Source organism: Arvicanthis niloticus, chromosome 6 (genome assembly GCF_011762505.2).
Source record: "Arvicanthis niloticus isolate mArvNil1 chromosome 6, mArvNil1.pat.X, whole genome shotgun sequence".
NCBI classification, from domain to species: Eukaryota; Metazoa; Chordata; class Mammalia; order Rodentia; family Muridae; genus Arvicanthis; species Arvicanthis niloticus.
In genome coordinates this window covers 59481646-59498470 of record NC_047663.1, presented here as the reverse complement: position 1 = coordinate 59498470, position 16825 = coordinate 59481646, and the positions used below count along the sequence as shown (strand labels likewise).

The 16825-nt window shown below is 39.4% G+C and overlaps 1 protein-coding gene across 9 annotated transcripts in view; it reads left to right on the top strand.

The window, feature by feature from the left end:
* The window catches only part of Specc1 (sperm antigen with calponin homology and coiled-coil domains 1), a 261968-nt gene that overhangs the window by 140258 nt on the left and 104885 nt on the right, over positions 1-16825 (top strand). The gene's annotated exons all lie outside the window — the stretch shown is intronic.

Sequence of the window (16825 nt, the reverse complement as noted above, 5' to 3'; positions counted from 1 at the left end):
AAATTGTTTAACAGGAAGAAATGATAAATGAGTAATTTTATTACTCAGAAGGCTGAGCCAGGAGGACCACGAGTTCTAGGCTAGCCTGGACTGTATATAGTAAGATAATGTTTCAACAATACACAGGCAAAAAAAAAAAAAGCTGTATGGAAAAGTTTGAATAGCTATAAATAACAAACAACAAAGAACTATCATTTGTAATGAGAGAGGCAGCAGATGCAGAGAAGCACTTAGTGAATAAAGGACCTTAGCTCAATCCCTAATACTCATTGGGTTGCTGAGTGACAACATGTGCCCGTAGGAGGTGGAGCTCACTAGGCAGCCAGTCGAACTAATCTCCAGGTATATGCCAAAGAAAATATAGTGAAGACTAATAGATTTCCAGTGTCCACCCATGACCACTGCAGGTACACATACTGCATACATTACACACATACAAAGAAAGAAAGAAAGAAAGAAAGAAAGAAAGAAAGAAAGAAAGAAAGAAAGAAAGAAAGAGAAAGAAAAAAACAGCAAGTGAGATATAAATGTTAACTTGATTTAAATATTACATAGTGTATATGTATCTTGAAACATTACATTCCCCATTAGTGTGAAGTTTTTATATTTTTAATGTATCAGTGAAAAATAAACTTAAATTGTAAAAAGAGAAGATAATATGGTACAAGTAGCTTCTACCTGGACAAATGTAACACTCTATGGATAATATAAAATTCCTTTATTATAGGAATCTATAAACAAAATCTATAGCCAAAAATGGTATGCTGAAGATCAATAGGCATTAGTGATAAACAATTCAAATGCAGAAGAAATGAAGGGGGAAAAGAGACTCAACATAGTAGTCATGGAAATGCAAGCCAAAGAAAAAAATTTTCTCCATGCAGTGGGATGTTGAGGGGACTGAGAGGGACACTGTTCACTGCCAGTGTCCTGTGAATGATTATAATCTTTTTCAAAAATAATCTGGCAGTAGCTGTTCTGATTGAAATGGACAGGGTGAGATGGCCCCTCCTGCCTTTCATCCGAGCAATCAAATGGCAGAGGTGGGTGGATCTTTATAGAGTCAAGGCCAGCCAGGTCTACATAGCAGATCCAGGCCAACCAGAGCAATATAGTGAGACTTTGTTTAAAAAAAAAACAAAAAACAAAACAGACAAAAAAAAAAAAAAAAAAAAAAACCAACAACAAGCTAAGAACCATAGTTTGTCCACCAACTATGCTTAAAACTGTATGTTATCGATGTGTATGCTGTGTCCCTAAATGTGTCATGTTTATCAACTTGAGAGTCCAGGAAGAATGTATTTTTTAGAGCAATGGTTCTCAACCTGTAGGTTGCAACTATTTTATAGGAGTCACCTAAGACTACCAGAAAACACAGATAATATATATATATATATATATATCAATTCATAACAGTAGCGATTGGGGTCACCACAACATGAGGATGTGTATTAAAGGGTCACAGCATTAGGAAGGTTGAGAACTACTGTTCTAGGGTTCAATATTGTTTCTAGTTGAGATAATATTGTTTCTAGGAAGGGTGGTTTGGTTTCACTGTAGAAAGAGCTATTATTTTTGTATGTAAAGAGGTTAAGAGTATGAATTTAGGGGCTGGGGATGATAGCACTGGTTATTAGTCTCCACATTTGTGAGTATGAGATAGAAGATCAAGTTTGGGGCTAGCCTGGGCTACATGAAACCCTGTTCTTTTTTTTTTTTTTTTAAAGATTGAAAAATGTATGAACTTTGAAAGCCTACAGTTTCTGGGTTTTGAATCCCAATTCAAAGTGTGAAACTTTAGACATGTTACCTGACCTAAGTGTGCATCAATTTCCCCTTGGTAAAATACGTAAAAACAGTAGCTATTACATAGAGGTTTGTTGTTGGTTGCTTGGTTGGTTGAAGGCACTTGCTTTCGAATTCCTGGGCTCAAGTGAACTTCCTGCCTCAGCCTTCTAAGTACCTGGGTCTACTGGCATATGCTACCAAGCCTGGCTGCAAAGAGTTTTGAATGAGCAAATGTTTATAAATGTATTTGTTTCAGTATAGATTTTACACGAGAAAGTTACATTTATGTTTTTCTTAAATTTTGAAATATTAGTAAGTCAGGAGTTAAAGAGAAGGCCATTCATTGTATTCTTTCAGCGGTAAAGTACTAAACATTGTTATTAGTTTGATAGCTTAACTTTGAAGAATACAGTGAAACACTTAATGTGTCTTCATCATTTCTTTGCCTCTGTGGCACTGGAGTAAAGAGGTTCCAGCCAGCTATAGAATGCAGAACAATGCTGATCTTTTTTACCAGGAGGGAACTTGAAGGCAGTTCTTACTGCATCTTTGGAACTGTTCAGCTGCCGGTAGAACTTACGTCTGCTTCCATGTCTGGATATTTAGTGATTCAGACATCATTCTAGGAAATAGAGGCAAAATAAATATCCACTAAAGTATGACAGATTCTTTCCAGACCCAGACATAATTCTGTCTTCCACCCCATATGCTTTTCTATAGTGTGACTTCACTACTTCTTCCATGGAAGGTGTGCATCTGGAATCTGAGCAGGTCTATATCTGTCTGAGTTAGACAGATAGGGCAGAAGTGATAAGTTTGGCTGCTGAGATTAGCTGTGAGAGGCTATGCAGCTTCCTGTTTACAGGAGCTCTGAGCCATTCTGTAAAAAACTTAGTTCTTGGGAGAAAACTGTATTGGAGAGGTCACTATGACAGCTCAGCTGAGCTTCATCTGACACCATCCATGTTTGTGAGGCAGGCAGGATGTCCAGCCCAGCCACAGCTCCAGATGATCACAAGCCAATCAAAGTCCTCCTGAAGTCACATGAGCGTCTGAGTGAGCTCTTCCCAAATTAAAATTATGAGAACATAAGGTAGTTCTGTAAAGCTGTGAATTTATGGACGTTTGTCCTCTAACAGTGGTAATAGATGAGACATGTAGGTTTAGCAATGCAGCCATGGTAAGACCATTCCATTGATGTTAGAAGAACCTTTATAGACATCCCTCCCCAGCTGTTCATTGCAACCAGAAATGCTGGCCTAATCATAGTTCTAGTGTGATTAATATCTTGCCCTCCCCCTATTTAACAATGTCTTTTAATTGTTTTGTTATATGCTAAATAGCTTATATAATTTTTGTTTTCAGTTGTTGCTTAACAGTGTCTGCTGGAGTCTAAATAAAGTCCTTTGTTTTTTTTTTCCGATTGGCTTAGTGTATAGTAGATCCTACCCTCACCCCCTTATACCTGATTTTACTTTCCATGCTTTTAGTCAACTACTATGGTCAACCTTGGTCCAAAAATACTCTTGAAAAATTACAGAAAAAACCCGTAAGTCTTAGTTGCTCACCACGGTATTTCCTATTATCTTACTCTATTGAGCCTGGATGTTAATCGTTCTGTTAGCCATGCTGCATAGCTCCTCCTCCCGTTAGCCATTTAATCTACACCTTGATTGTCAGATTGATTGTAGACTTATGAGGGTGTTGAAATAACCCTTACCTAGCAGCGCAGTGCTGTCACAGTGTTCACATCCTTCACCTCCCTTTATCATAATTGGGGATTATATTATCTCCAGTCATCAAAAGAAGGGAAAGTATAGTATAAGAGTTTGTAAAAGTAATCACATTCACTTAACTTTTATTACAGTTTATTGTCATAGTTGTTTTATCTTATTATTGTTAATCTCTTATATGCATAACTTACAAATTAAACTCTATTGTAGGACTGTATGTTTATGGCAGTCTGGGGGGTAGGGATGGGGTGGAGGAGGCATAGACAGGATTCAGTATCTGTGGCTTCAATCTTCCACCAAAGGTCCCCATGACTAAAGGGAGACTAGGGGACACTAGTGTTCCATTTCCTATCTGCTATATTACTGTTAGTATACTGTAATAGAGAACTGACTTAGCTTTGTTCAGACCTCATTTAAATACTTGTTTGATATCTTGGCTTCACTTTCTTCTCAGGGCCTCTCCATGGATAACTCATGGTTTTTCTCCTTTCAGTAGGTAACATTGAAACATTGACCTCAATATTGATTGTTTAAAGAATGTCTCAGGTCCAAGAGAGTGAGTTGGTGGAACTTCAGAAGACACCGTTACTCCATGGATTTGATGGGTTATGATGTGTGGGACTTAGTGCGTCTAGAACCACATCTCTGCTATGAGGGTAGGTGGTGTACTAACAAAGATGACTGAGGGAGCTAGGCAAGAGCGAGAGATAGAGCAGTCTTGAGTTCTTTGTGTTGTTGCAACCTTGAGTTATATTTTCCATTGTAAAAGGTTTCTAACTCAGACTATATCAGAAGCATTCTAAGGTTCTAGATAGTTTTGGAGTGATTTTTGGCAAATCAAAAAATCTCTAGGCTCAAAAAATCTCTAGGCCGTAAACTAACCTTGAGTCCTGTGAGGCCTTTTAGGGAGAATTGGGAATGTTTTGCTTTGACTGAAGAATAAAGGATCAGCAAGAAACAAAACTACTCTATAAACCCAGAGGTTATGCAGAACAGGCAGTCAGTTTATTCTTCGTGTAGAATAATTCTTTATTCTTTATTTTTTCACCAAGTACCTGGAACCACTGTGTATCATGATAAGGAAGACAGATTTCAGCTTCAGATAGAGAAGGATTGTCCAAGTGTGAGCTGGTCGGCTCTGGATGAGCCTGGGCCTGGGTTCTCTTTCCCTCCAAGTACTCATTGGTAACTGGAACATGAGGATTCAGCAAATACCAGAAGCTACATGAACTGATATGAAAAATAGGGCTGTAGCATTTCCTTTTCTTCCAGTTCTAAACTTACATGATTTAATACTTTGTTAAGTATCGGAAGATTTACTGTGTGACCCTTAGCCAAATGATGAAACCTCTTAGATCTTCAGTTTTATTATCTGTTAGATGATGCTAATAACATTTTTAAAAATTCTTGAAATAGTATTACATGTCTATAATCCCAGCTGCTGGGAAAACTGAGGCAGGGGGGATCATACATACATACACGTGTTAGGGTCCTGCCACAAAACAAAAGCAAACCTAAAGATGACTTTCTGTCAGTTGATTTTATGAACCTCAAGTAAGAGTAAGTGTGTGTGTGTGTGTGTGTGTGTGTGTGTGTGTGTGTGTGAGAGAGAGAGAGAGAGAGAGAGAGAGAGAGAGAGAGAGAGAGAGAGAGAGAGAATGCTCCGAAAACCAAAGCACTGGACAGGGAGTATAGTTCATGGTGATGATATACATAGCTCTACTGTGAGCCAGCACAGAACTCTATTGTGATCTATACTAGATAGCTCTGACTTGCATGGAGCATCACAAAACTGGGGATCATGCCTTTCCCATCTCTCCTTAAAGCAAGGCTGCATGTGGAGAAGGATATCTTTTCATTCACTAAAGTACCCCCCACCTCCAAACACACAGCCCCTTATTCTTGGTGTTTGCTGCCTAGAGACCATGTGATTTATCTTTACACAATACTGAGGGATTTCTGTTCAGAGGTGCCAAACTTTGGAGTCAGGCAATAAGGATTTCATTGGCCTACACAGTGCTCAGGGAAGGCTGAACTTTGCAGAATGAATTCTGGGGCTAGGCGCCTCTCTGGCTACTTTGGCCCCCGTGGAAACAAGGCATCTCTGCTTGCTTTGCACTTTTCAGACTTTCGAACATTGGAAGCTGCTTTTCCAGAGCCATTTTACGTTTTGGCTTCTGGAGATGAGTAAGAACAGCCAGTGTGTGGGCTGCCTGTGAGAGTGGTCAGACCATAGCATTATCTTTCCTCACACACTGCTGCTTTGTGTCTTCCTGTGTCATGCTGTATCCCAGCACAGAGCAGTCACTGTGTCCTCTTCAGGCATGAGCCCCCTTCTGAGTGTTAGGGGTCTTTTGTTCAGAAGCTGTATTGCCGCCCTCTTTTGGAGTGTTTGTTGTTCATAGTGGCTATGGTATAGAGTGAGCATTTAGGGAAGAGGACGATATAGATCTACAAGTGTTTTAAATTCTAACCCAAATTCCAATGTAAGAATGAGTGACATTAATTTTGCTTTCTTAAAAAAGGTTCAGTTATCTTTTTACACAAACATCTCTAAACACTGAAGCTACTGTTTGCTTTTAACAATGTGAGCAAGTAATAACTCAGCTCTTTTGGAGGAATGTAGAACTCCTTCTTCCCCCGAGACAGGATTTTTCTCTGTAGCTCTCCAAGGCTGTCCTCAAACTTTCTGTAGATCAGGCTAGCCTCCAACTCATAGAAATTTGCCTGCCTCTGCCTCCCAAGTGAAGGGATTAAAGGTGTGTGCTATCACCATGAGGCAAATGTAGAACTCTTCTGTTTTCCCTTCTGTTTGATTTTCAAAGTGGTCTCCACTAACTTTAAATGGAGAATGTGTATTTATCCAAAGCACTACACCAAGACTCCTGAAAGGCAGCCCAACCCTGGAAAAACCCTTCTTACAAAGTTAAGGTGGGGCCAAAAGGTGATAGATACGACACAAAGTTCCTTATAGCAGAGTGTCTGCCGACCTGTCTCAGCCTTTTTTTTTTTTTTTTTTTTTTTTTTTTTTAAATCTCATTTGCTCTAAGTCCAAAGGCTCAGCGCTGATTGTAAAACTTGATTGCCTGCTTCCACACTGGGTTTGGCGCTCACACTGCTTTTTTAATTTGATTGCACAGGTGGTATATGCACAGGGTGGAATGACAGAGGACAGGGGCCGATGAGAACCCAGAGCAGAATTGCCTTACTTTTTTATGTCTTATCCTTCTCAGAGGCAACCATTTGATCATGCTTACTTACTGCCATTTAAAGTACATACACAGGCAGCCAGAGAGATAGCTCTGAGTAAGGGCCCTTGCCACCAAGCCTGGTGACCTGAGTTTGATCCCTGAAACACACTCTCACCCCTTTTAAGTCTTAGTTGAAGGAGAGAACTGACTCCTAAAATTTATCTTTTGACCTCCACATATGTGCTATGGAATGTATGTGTCCCCTTGCAATAAATAAATGCAATAAATAAATGTATACATACATTTTATATTCTAGATCAGTTTAAAGCACAATACCTCCTGCTCACATTTGTATACAGCCTCCCATTATCAACAGCCCTCACCAAGCTGGCTTGTTTGTGTTCGGTAACTTGTGTTGGTTCATCAGTATCACTCAGAGTCCTATAGTTTATACTGGGGTTCAACCTTGGTGGTATATGTTCTTAGACAAATGTAGAATAACATGTATCTGCTATTTTAGTACTGTGCAGAACAGTTTCTGCACTTTACCTATTTGTCCCTTCTTCTAAGCCCTAACTGGCTTTTTTTTTTTTTTAAACTGCTGTAGTAGTTTTGTGTTTTCTGTTTTTTTGTTGTTGTTTTGTTTGTTTGTTTTGGTTTTTTTTCGAGACAGGGTTTCTCTGTGTAGCCCTGGCTATCCTGGAACTCACTCTGTAGACCAGGCTGGCCTCGAACTCAGAAATCCACCTGCCTCTGCCTCAGTTTTGTGTTTTCTGGAATGCCAAATATGGCAATCAAATAGAATATAGTCTTACCAGATCAGCTCTGTTTACTCACTAATGTGTATTTACAAGATCTCCCATATCTTTTCTTGACTTCTGTCTCATTCCACATTAAAGGCCCAAACCCAAGCTCAGTAGAGTGGTGATGGAAACTGAAGGGCAGGGCCCGATGGGAGGCCTTTAGGCCATAGGGTGAACCCTTCCCAGTGAGGTGAGTGCTTTTACCTGAAGAGTATATGGTTACAGGCTGCCGTAAGCCAAAACCCAATGTAGCTAACCTCGAATAGTCCGAAGCTTCAAAAGCTAAGCCATAATAATTCTCATATTTTAATAAGTTGATTATCTTAGGAATTTGTTACAGTGACAGATAGCTGACTAACCTAGCTCAGTGGCACTTTTTTTTTTTTTTAAAGCATTATATAGTATTCCATAACATACAATTGCCCACTGAAGGATATTTTGGTTGCTTCCTAGTTTTGGTCGTTATGAATAAACAACTAAAAATATCCATGTATGATAGTGGTTCCCAACCTTCCCAATGCTGTGACCCTTTAATACAGTTCCTCATGTTGTGGTGACCTCTCACCATAACATTATTTTAGTTGCTACTTCATAACTGTAATTTTGCTGCTGTTATGAGTTGTAATGTAAGTATTTGTGTTCTGGTGGTCTTAGGTGACCCTTCTGAAAGGATTGTTTGACCCTGAAAGAGGTTGTAACTCACAGCTTGAGAACTGCTAGTACATGAGTTTTTGTGTGGGTATAACATTTCAGTTTATGTGCTTAAAACAAGGAGTGTATTATTGAGTCATGTAATGTATTTGGTTTAACCCAGTGTGTAAAAAACCTACTGAAATGTCTTTCACTGTTGCAATAACATTTAAGTTCCACCAGCAATGAGAGTTCCTATTGTTTCCACACTGTGATGGCTACTTTTGTCAACTAACACAGTCTAAAATCACCTAAGGGAGCGCCCTCCTCCCTCTACCATGACAGAGTTTCTCGTGTAGTCAAAAATAGCCTTGACTGTCCTAGAACTTACTCTGTAGACCAGGCTAACCTCAAATTCATGGAGATCTGCTTGCCTTTGCCCCCTGCGTGCTGCATGGTACTAAAGACCATTAAAGGTCACTCTTTAATCCCAGTACTCAGGAGGCAGAGGCAGGTGAATCTCTGTGAGTTCAAGGCTAGCCTGGTCTACAAAGCAAGTTCAGGACAGCCAAGGCTTATTACACAGAGAAACCCTGTCCTGAAAAACAATACAAAACAAAACAAAGCAAGATAAAAAAAAGAAGAAAGTCTAATGAAGAATTGTCTAGCTCAACTGGGTACATTTATGGGAGTTGTTTTGATTGTGTTCCAGCATTCTCAGGTTGTGCCTTGGTGTATAAGTGCAGAGAGGGGCTGAACACCAGGAGGCATCATTCATTCTTGCTGCTCTTGACTGTGGATATGACTAGCTGTTTCAAGTGCCTATCTTGGCTCCCCCACAAGGATAACCTATAGTTGTGAGCTGAAATAAACCCCTTCTCCTTTAAGTGCTTTTCATCAGGCTGTTTTATCATAATAGAAAAGAAACTAAGACATATACCCTTGCCAGCATTTGGTGCTTTCACTGAGATTGTGAAAACATTGTGATATGTTTATAATGGCACCACACTATTGTTTGGGTTTTTTATTTTGTTTTTAAGGCAGAGTCTCACATGTATTCCAGGCTATCTTCAAACACTTGGCAGGCATCCCGTGTCAGCACCTCAGTTGCTGAGATCGTAGATGTGAGCACCCATGCTCATCTTTAACTATTGTAGTCTGCCATCCACTAATGATGCTCTGTGGAACCTTTCAGATGCTTGTTTTCCACTTGTGTGTCTTGTTTGGTCAGGTATCTATTCAGAACTTACGTGCATTTTTAAGCAGCCATTTTCTCATTATTAAGCTTTGAGAATTCTTTATATACTGTGAATATCAGATTAGATCTTTGTCAGATGTCATTTGCAAATATTATCTCTGGCTATGGATGGTCTTCTCTTGACATTGCTACTGTTTCACATTTATAGTTTTTTTCTTGTTATGATAGATGAGAATTTAACTCTTTGTACCTCACTGTTTTTCATCTTGTTGTTACTTTTTATAATGTATTAAATCTTTATTTCTAGTTGTATCAACTGTATGTAGTATCTTTGACTCTGTATTAGTAAGGCCAGGGTAAATGTTAACGCTGCCATTCTCTATGCCTGCCAGCTCTTTTTTCTACTTTGTCATCTGTGTCTCAGTTTCTTCATATGTTCTTTAACTTTTCACCTTTAAGCATGATACTATTCAAATGATTTTGGAATTAGTCTCCCATGTTCTGTGTATAGGTAGCTTATGTAGTAGGACTACATAACTACAATTGTGTAGTGACTCTATATTTCTTTTTCCATACAGAATGAAGTTATAGGTTATAGGTTGTTTGTCTTTCACTATTTTTGTTTTATTTTAATTTATTTTCATCCTTTTCATACAACTAGATGTTCTGTAAAAGATGCTCCCTCTATGGCACTCTGATCTCAAGAACTAGTCTAGACATGTCTTCCACTTGCTTCTGAGAATCTGTAGTAGTTATTTTTCTTGTGACTGTTTTGTTGTCTCACGTCCCCACCCCTGACCTGCCCCCAAATACATGATAAAAAAAAAAGCAGCTTGAGAAAAGAAGGATTTATTTTAGTACTAGCCTTGGCATCTGAACTTGGGACTGGTGATAATGTCACAGCAGATGGGAAGAGGGGAAATCAGGAGAAAGAAGGGCCATGTCAAACCAGCGCTGGCTATATAATTCATAGATTTTCCCCAATGACCTACTTCTGTTGAGCCATACCTGTTAAAGGTTCCACAATCTCTCAAAGCAGAACCACCAGCTGGGGACCTCATGTTCAAACACATGGCATTGTGGGAGGCATTTTACATGTAAACCATAGCAGTACACCTCTGGCCCCCATAGGCACACAGCTAGCTTACAATACAGTAATGCCTTCAATTCATTTTCAAAGTTCCCATAGTAGTACAGTTTTGACACTGTTCAAAGATCCAAAATAGCAAATTCATAACTTTGAGCCTGTGTAAAATAAAAACAAGTTACACCCAGTATACAAAGTACTGGGTAAACAGTCCTATTTAAAAGGAAGGAATTAGGGGGGCAGGACATAGCAAGGAAAGACAGGATCAAAAAGAAAAGACCCCCAAACCTGTGTGGCTTTGTGCCTTGCATCTGGGATCTGTAATGGCATCCTTTGGGATCCATTTCTTCAAGTCTGTTTGGGGGACATGTGGCCTCTCTCCTAGCCTGGCTTTCCTTGGTGAATTTCCCACATTCATAGCATTTACAACATCCAGGAATTTACACAACTTTTGTGGCTTCAGCTTTACTTTCCCAGCTTCACTCACAGCCTGTTTCTGAGCTCTATGAAGGGGATTTGACCCTGCTGTACATTACCTGCCTCTCAGCAGCTTTCTGAAATCTCAACAGAAGCCTCTTTCTTGCAATTTTGTGTGTCTACAAAACCAGCACCACTTGGATAAAGACAAGTTCTTCTTAGAGCTTAAGACATAGCCTGGCTCCTTGGGTTGGGTTCTCAGTAGAATCCACCTTCATGGCTAAACCTGCTGAAACACTTCCCTAAGCAGCCATTTTTCACCTAGGTATCCTGTAGGCTCTTTCCAGGCACTCTCAAATGAATTTACATTATGCCCTAGGGCTCTCAATGGGTGAGGTCAGGCTCCTCCCCTTTTGTCCCAGCACAAAGTTGCGTCTTTGTCTGTACCCTCCCTGTCCTGAGCTTTCAGTCCTTTTCTCTCCACTTTCTACTCACTATGCATCTGGGTAAATGCAGTGAGCAGTAGCTATGCTACAGTTTGAGTGCTATGCTCTCTGAAAATATCTCCCAACAAACAAATTAGTTAATACATTTTGAACTCAATTTTACTTATTTGCAGAACTCAGGCAGAATGCAGCCAAATTCTTTATGCAGCCAGAATGGAATGGTTTCTAGCCCAGGTCTTAACAGAATCCATGTTCGCCTCTGAAACATGAAATAGTTTACTCTCTGCATTTCTTTAGATATTGGTGATCTAAACTTCCATTAAAATCATCCATTAATTGATGACTGGATTCTAAAGCTACTCATTAGCCTGCCATTCCAAACTCTTTATATTTCTTCCACAAACCAGTTCTAAGAGCTTTCAAACGATGTGGTCAAGTTTATCAGCAGTGGCCCTCCTTCTCCGAACCGGTTTTCTATTAGTCAATTTTCTTGCTACCTTGACAAACTTACTAAAAGAAGAACTGAGGGGAATGGTTTACCATTATCCCATAGTTCCATGGCAAGGAAGGCACAGTGGCTTCCCTTGATGCAGGACTCACCTTGATGCAGGAGCTTTCAGTTAGTTACATAACAGTGTCAGATGGGAAGCAGAAGCAGGCTCAGACTAGAACTTTATAAACTATAAACAATAGTGGCGCTGTCTTCCTTGACTATGGACAGGGGCTGTAGTGAGCCTAGCTCTGAAGTCTTATATCTGAACAAGATTTTTGTTTGTATGTTTTTTTGTTTTTAAATCAAGAAGCAAATAATTAGTGAGATATAGTTGTCTAAATAACTTCTCATGTAGATCTCTGTCTTGTGTTTGGAGACTGTTACCAATCTTCATAGTCTTTGGCCATTCTTTACTGCTGAGTGTTTAAGACCATGCAGGTGGTCAAAATTAGTTTTCCTTTTCAGACTGTCAAGGCCAGTTTAGGATCTAATCCGCAGGGTCACTTGGCTTGAGAGGAACATCTTGCCCCGCTAACCTTTCTTTACCAGTTGTTCCATATTGGTGAGGAGAAATCAAAGGCCTTGCTTGACCTGACTGTGGCTTTCCTTGGAGGCAGTGAGCAAACTTTTCCTCCATGTTGAGCTTCCTCTTTGTAGACTTGATGCTGGTTAAGAGTACAAAGCTTCCCTGAACACGAGAATAAATGAGTCTACAGTCACAGGACATTTCAAGGGAAGACTCACAGTCCCCTAGGACCTTGTCGACCTTGGGAGCTAGGGCAAACTGTTCTCCTTTTTAGTCTCTCTGTCCACATTAGCATATCCTCCAAGACTGGTTACTGAAGAGCCAGAAGGTCGTTATACCAGTCTGGTACTTTTAACTACTGGATATATTTCAATAACCAACCATTTCTAAATAAACTCTGATTAGACATACACATTTTAGCCAGTCCTTTTAATTGTTGATCTTTGATATTTTAATAATTATATATAGCATCTCTCTCTAAGTTTCATTCCTTATGTACTTTAAATAACTTACTCAGACCTCTGTAATTTGTATAAGCTTTCTAGTTTTCATTCTGGAAACATACAACTATCTTAATTTTCATATATACTTTTTAGTAAAACATTTTTCATTTTTACATCTTTTTAACATTTTCTTGTATTTACTGGTTCCCTTTCTGAATACCACAGGATATAATAGCATTAGCAAGTGAATTTACTATTTGTTGTAAAAAATTTCTCCCATGCAGGGAGAAGGAGCTAAGCAATGTATGCCCCTCCCATAAGGTCCCAAAGACAAACCAAGGTTCAGTTTCATTACAGTTCACCCTAGAGAACTAATGAGTTTATTGAGCTTACTGAGTGTGGTGAGAGACTACTGTGGGGAGTGTTAGTACCCAAAAGTAACTGCACTGGAGAATCCTTGCCCATGTATAATATTGAGGATATTGACTAGTGTTTCCTGGGTGTGTTGAGAGTCAAGGAGAAGTGAACGAAGCTGAGTACGATGGTCAGGACAAGAAGTCTGATGTTACCATAGTCTTGGATAAGAAACAGATTGTGACCGGCATGGTGGCATATGCCTTTAATCCCCAAACTGGGGAGACATAGACAGGCAGATGAGTTTGGGGCCAGTCTGGGTTATGTAGAGAGTTCTAGCCAGCCAGGGGTACATAATGAGACCCTATCTGGAAAAAGAAAGAAAGAGAGAGAGAAAGAAAGAGAGGGAGAAAGAAAGAGAGAAAGAAAGATTCTGTGACAGAAATAAGGATAAGTTGCTTAACTGATTGTTCAGTTTGTCCCAAAGGTGCATATGGGTGGCTGGAATCAGGAAGACCTGAGAAAAAGTGGTCTCAGAAATTTAGATAGACTATTTTATTTTAGGTTCAGACCAAAACAAAAGGAAAAGAACAACACAGGAACATTTCTAAAACGGTTATAAGATTTGCTGGCCAACTGGTTGGTTGCAAAAAGAAAAGAGGAAGAGAGTTTAAATTTGATTGAAAGTCAGACAGGATGGAGAGAACACAGAGATGCACACAGCCTTAGAGAGAGAGCAGTCTAATTTTAACTAGGGAAAAATAGATGCAACAAATATTTACACTGTATGTTTCACAACATATTGGTGTATTTCATAAATAAACTTTGGTTTGCTGTTAAAAAACATTCTAAGTGGTTTATACAAGGCACGGGTAATAATTATAAGGAGAACAGACCAAACTTTGGCAGCAAAAGGAAGGAAAAAGCAACAAATGACTAAAGGTGGAAAGAGAATGGGGGGAGGAAGGAAGAGGAGCCTCATGTAAGTGATATTTGAGGAATGGCAGATGCTGCTGTGATAATCCTAGATCTGTAGGTTTGTCTGTTGGACAGACACCGTAACTATGAAGCACCAACGGTCTTCCGGTCTTCAGCCTGGTCCTCTCCAAGATGACTTCATTCTAGAGGATTGGTGTTACAAAAACATTTTATTGCTGAGTGGTTGCAATCTTCATTTTATAAGAATAATTAAACCTTTTCTTTATTGAGTAATTTAGTGTGATGTGTGAGTCAAACAAGATAACTAGATGTGTATAACTTTTAGAAGTTTGTCACAGTACTCAGTGTCTGTGGAACACAATTTAATTTTTTTAGATTTATTTATTTTATGTTTATGGATATGCATCACATAAGGGCCTAGTGCTCTGCCTGCAGAAGTTAGAAGAGGGTGTCAAATGCCCTGGAGTTACAGAGAGTTGTGAGCATCATGTGGGTACTATGAGCTGAGCCTGGATCCTCTGCAAGAGCTCACCCTTCTCTTCATCTCTAACATAATTTAAAAATTAAACAACCAGCATTTCCATATAGTAATATGGCTGAGCTTCTGCAGGACTTAGCAGTGGCTGCTATTGTTGCCTTTGTCATTGCTGTGTTGAGGTCAGCTGCTGCTCTCTCTCGGCAGTCTGGGCAAGGTTGGACTCAGAATTTCTTAACACTAGACTGTGACCAGTAAAGGGTGCGTTCTATATCACCTTCCTATACTTTAGAGAGAGAAGAATGGGTCCTTCCTGATTAGAGACCAGGCTACAGCCCAGACTCCATCAGTCTTTTCAGTTTTTAAGTAAGTTTAAGTCCAGAGTTTTAATTTCCCTGTGATCCCTGTGTGAGTCTTTTTGTTTTGTTTTGTTTTGTTTTTCTAGTCAGGGTTTTTCCTTGTAGCTCAGGCTGTCCTAGAACTTACTTTGTAGACCAGGTTGTTCCCAACTCACAGAGATTCACTTGCCTCTGCCTCCCAAGTGCTGGAATTAAAGGCATGCACCACCAACTCCTGGCTTCTGTGTGAGTTTTAAAATGTTTTTACCCCTAGATGTTATTGGCATTATCTGTAATATAGTAAAATGAAAAAAATCCCTGTACTTATATTTCTCATAATCATATTCTAAATTCTGTATCATGTCTCCATTTTACCAGTCTCTTTAACATCTGTAGCTATTCCTCATCCGGCTCCCATTGTTCTTGTTTCTCTGTGAATACAAAGGAGCACACCAATTGTTTTTTTCTTTGTTCTTTTTGTTTTGCTTTTGTTTTGTTTTGAGACAGTGTTTTTCTGTGTAGCTCTGAATCCTGGAACTCACTTTGTATTCCAGGCTTACCTTGAGGTAAGAGGTCAGCCTGCTTCTGCCTCCCAAGTACTGATTTTGTTTTCTAATTCTTTGTCAGAGTCTTCCTCTTCCTCATTGAAGGTGGAATCTAGGGCCCTAGACATATTAGACAATATCAGCTATATACCCAAGCCCCTCTTCTTATGTCAAAGTTGCACTCAGTTAAAATATGTTATTGGAAGTGTAAATAAATTTGTATTTTATTTAGTTCTCAACATTATCTGTATAGCTGTATTAAGCTGCAAGTTATAGAAAACCTAATTCAGAGTAACTTCTAGAAAACGTGTAAATCAGCTGCTGTAACTGCAAGTCCAGCAATAGGCCAAGCTCCAGGGTTGATGTGATGCTATTAAGAATTTGGTTTCCTTCTTTCTGTACCACAGAGTCTTACCTTCCTCACAGGATAACAGAGTGGTTGTCAGCCATGTGCTTTTCTCCTGATCCTAGTGATATTTAGCAGCCCACTCTTGTACTCCACTCCATTTTTTCTAGTATTTATAGATTTTTTAAAAATTATATGAAATTTTCATACAGTGTATTTTGGTCATATTCTTTACCCTCTCTAGCTCTTCTTAGATCCCTCTCAACAAACAAAAAAACCCAACAAAAATGGAAATCATAATAGATGAGCAAACTTTAAAAAAAGTCAATAATAACTAAAGAAAATGTACATGAAATAGTACGGAGTTCATTTTGTTTGAGCCAGCTATTCATGGGCATGGGGCCTGTCCTGAAATGTGATTGACATGCCCTGTGACATTACATTGGAAAAAAACTACTAATTTTTGCTTTCCTAGCAGTTGTCAATTGCAAATAGTTTCTTGGTTAGGGGTGGGACTTTGTGCCCACTTCTCAGTGCTGGGCTTTGGTCTGGTTTGAGTCTGTGCAGGACATATGTATGCTGTCACGGTCTCTGAGTTCAGATGTCTATCAGTCCTGTTCTGTATGGAAACACCTTTTTCTTGGAGTTATCCACCACTTCTGGCTATTAAAATCTTTCCACCTCCTCTTCCATATACATCTCTTAGCCTTGAAAGGAGGAATTTGTTAAAGACATACCTTATAGGGCTGAGTGCATCAAAGTTACTCACGCTCTGCACACTGTCCAGCTGCAGTCTCTTTGTTAATTACCATCCACTACAAGAAGAAGCTTCTCTGAAGAGAGTCAAGCAATTCCATTCTGAGTCCCCAGCCTAGTGTGGCAACTTTGGGTTCCTGGTTATACCCATAAATCTTAATTAAGTTATGTGTTCTCAGGGGATAGAATTGTTCTGGATTGCTCAGGCTAAGAATCTGCTTTCCTTAATACACAAGCCTGTGGGAAGAGGTACAGAAACCCCATTCAAAACTCCTCAGATTTTGCTTATCACACAGATACTCTTATCACTGCAGATA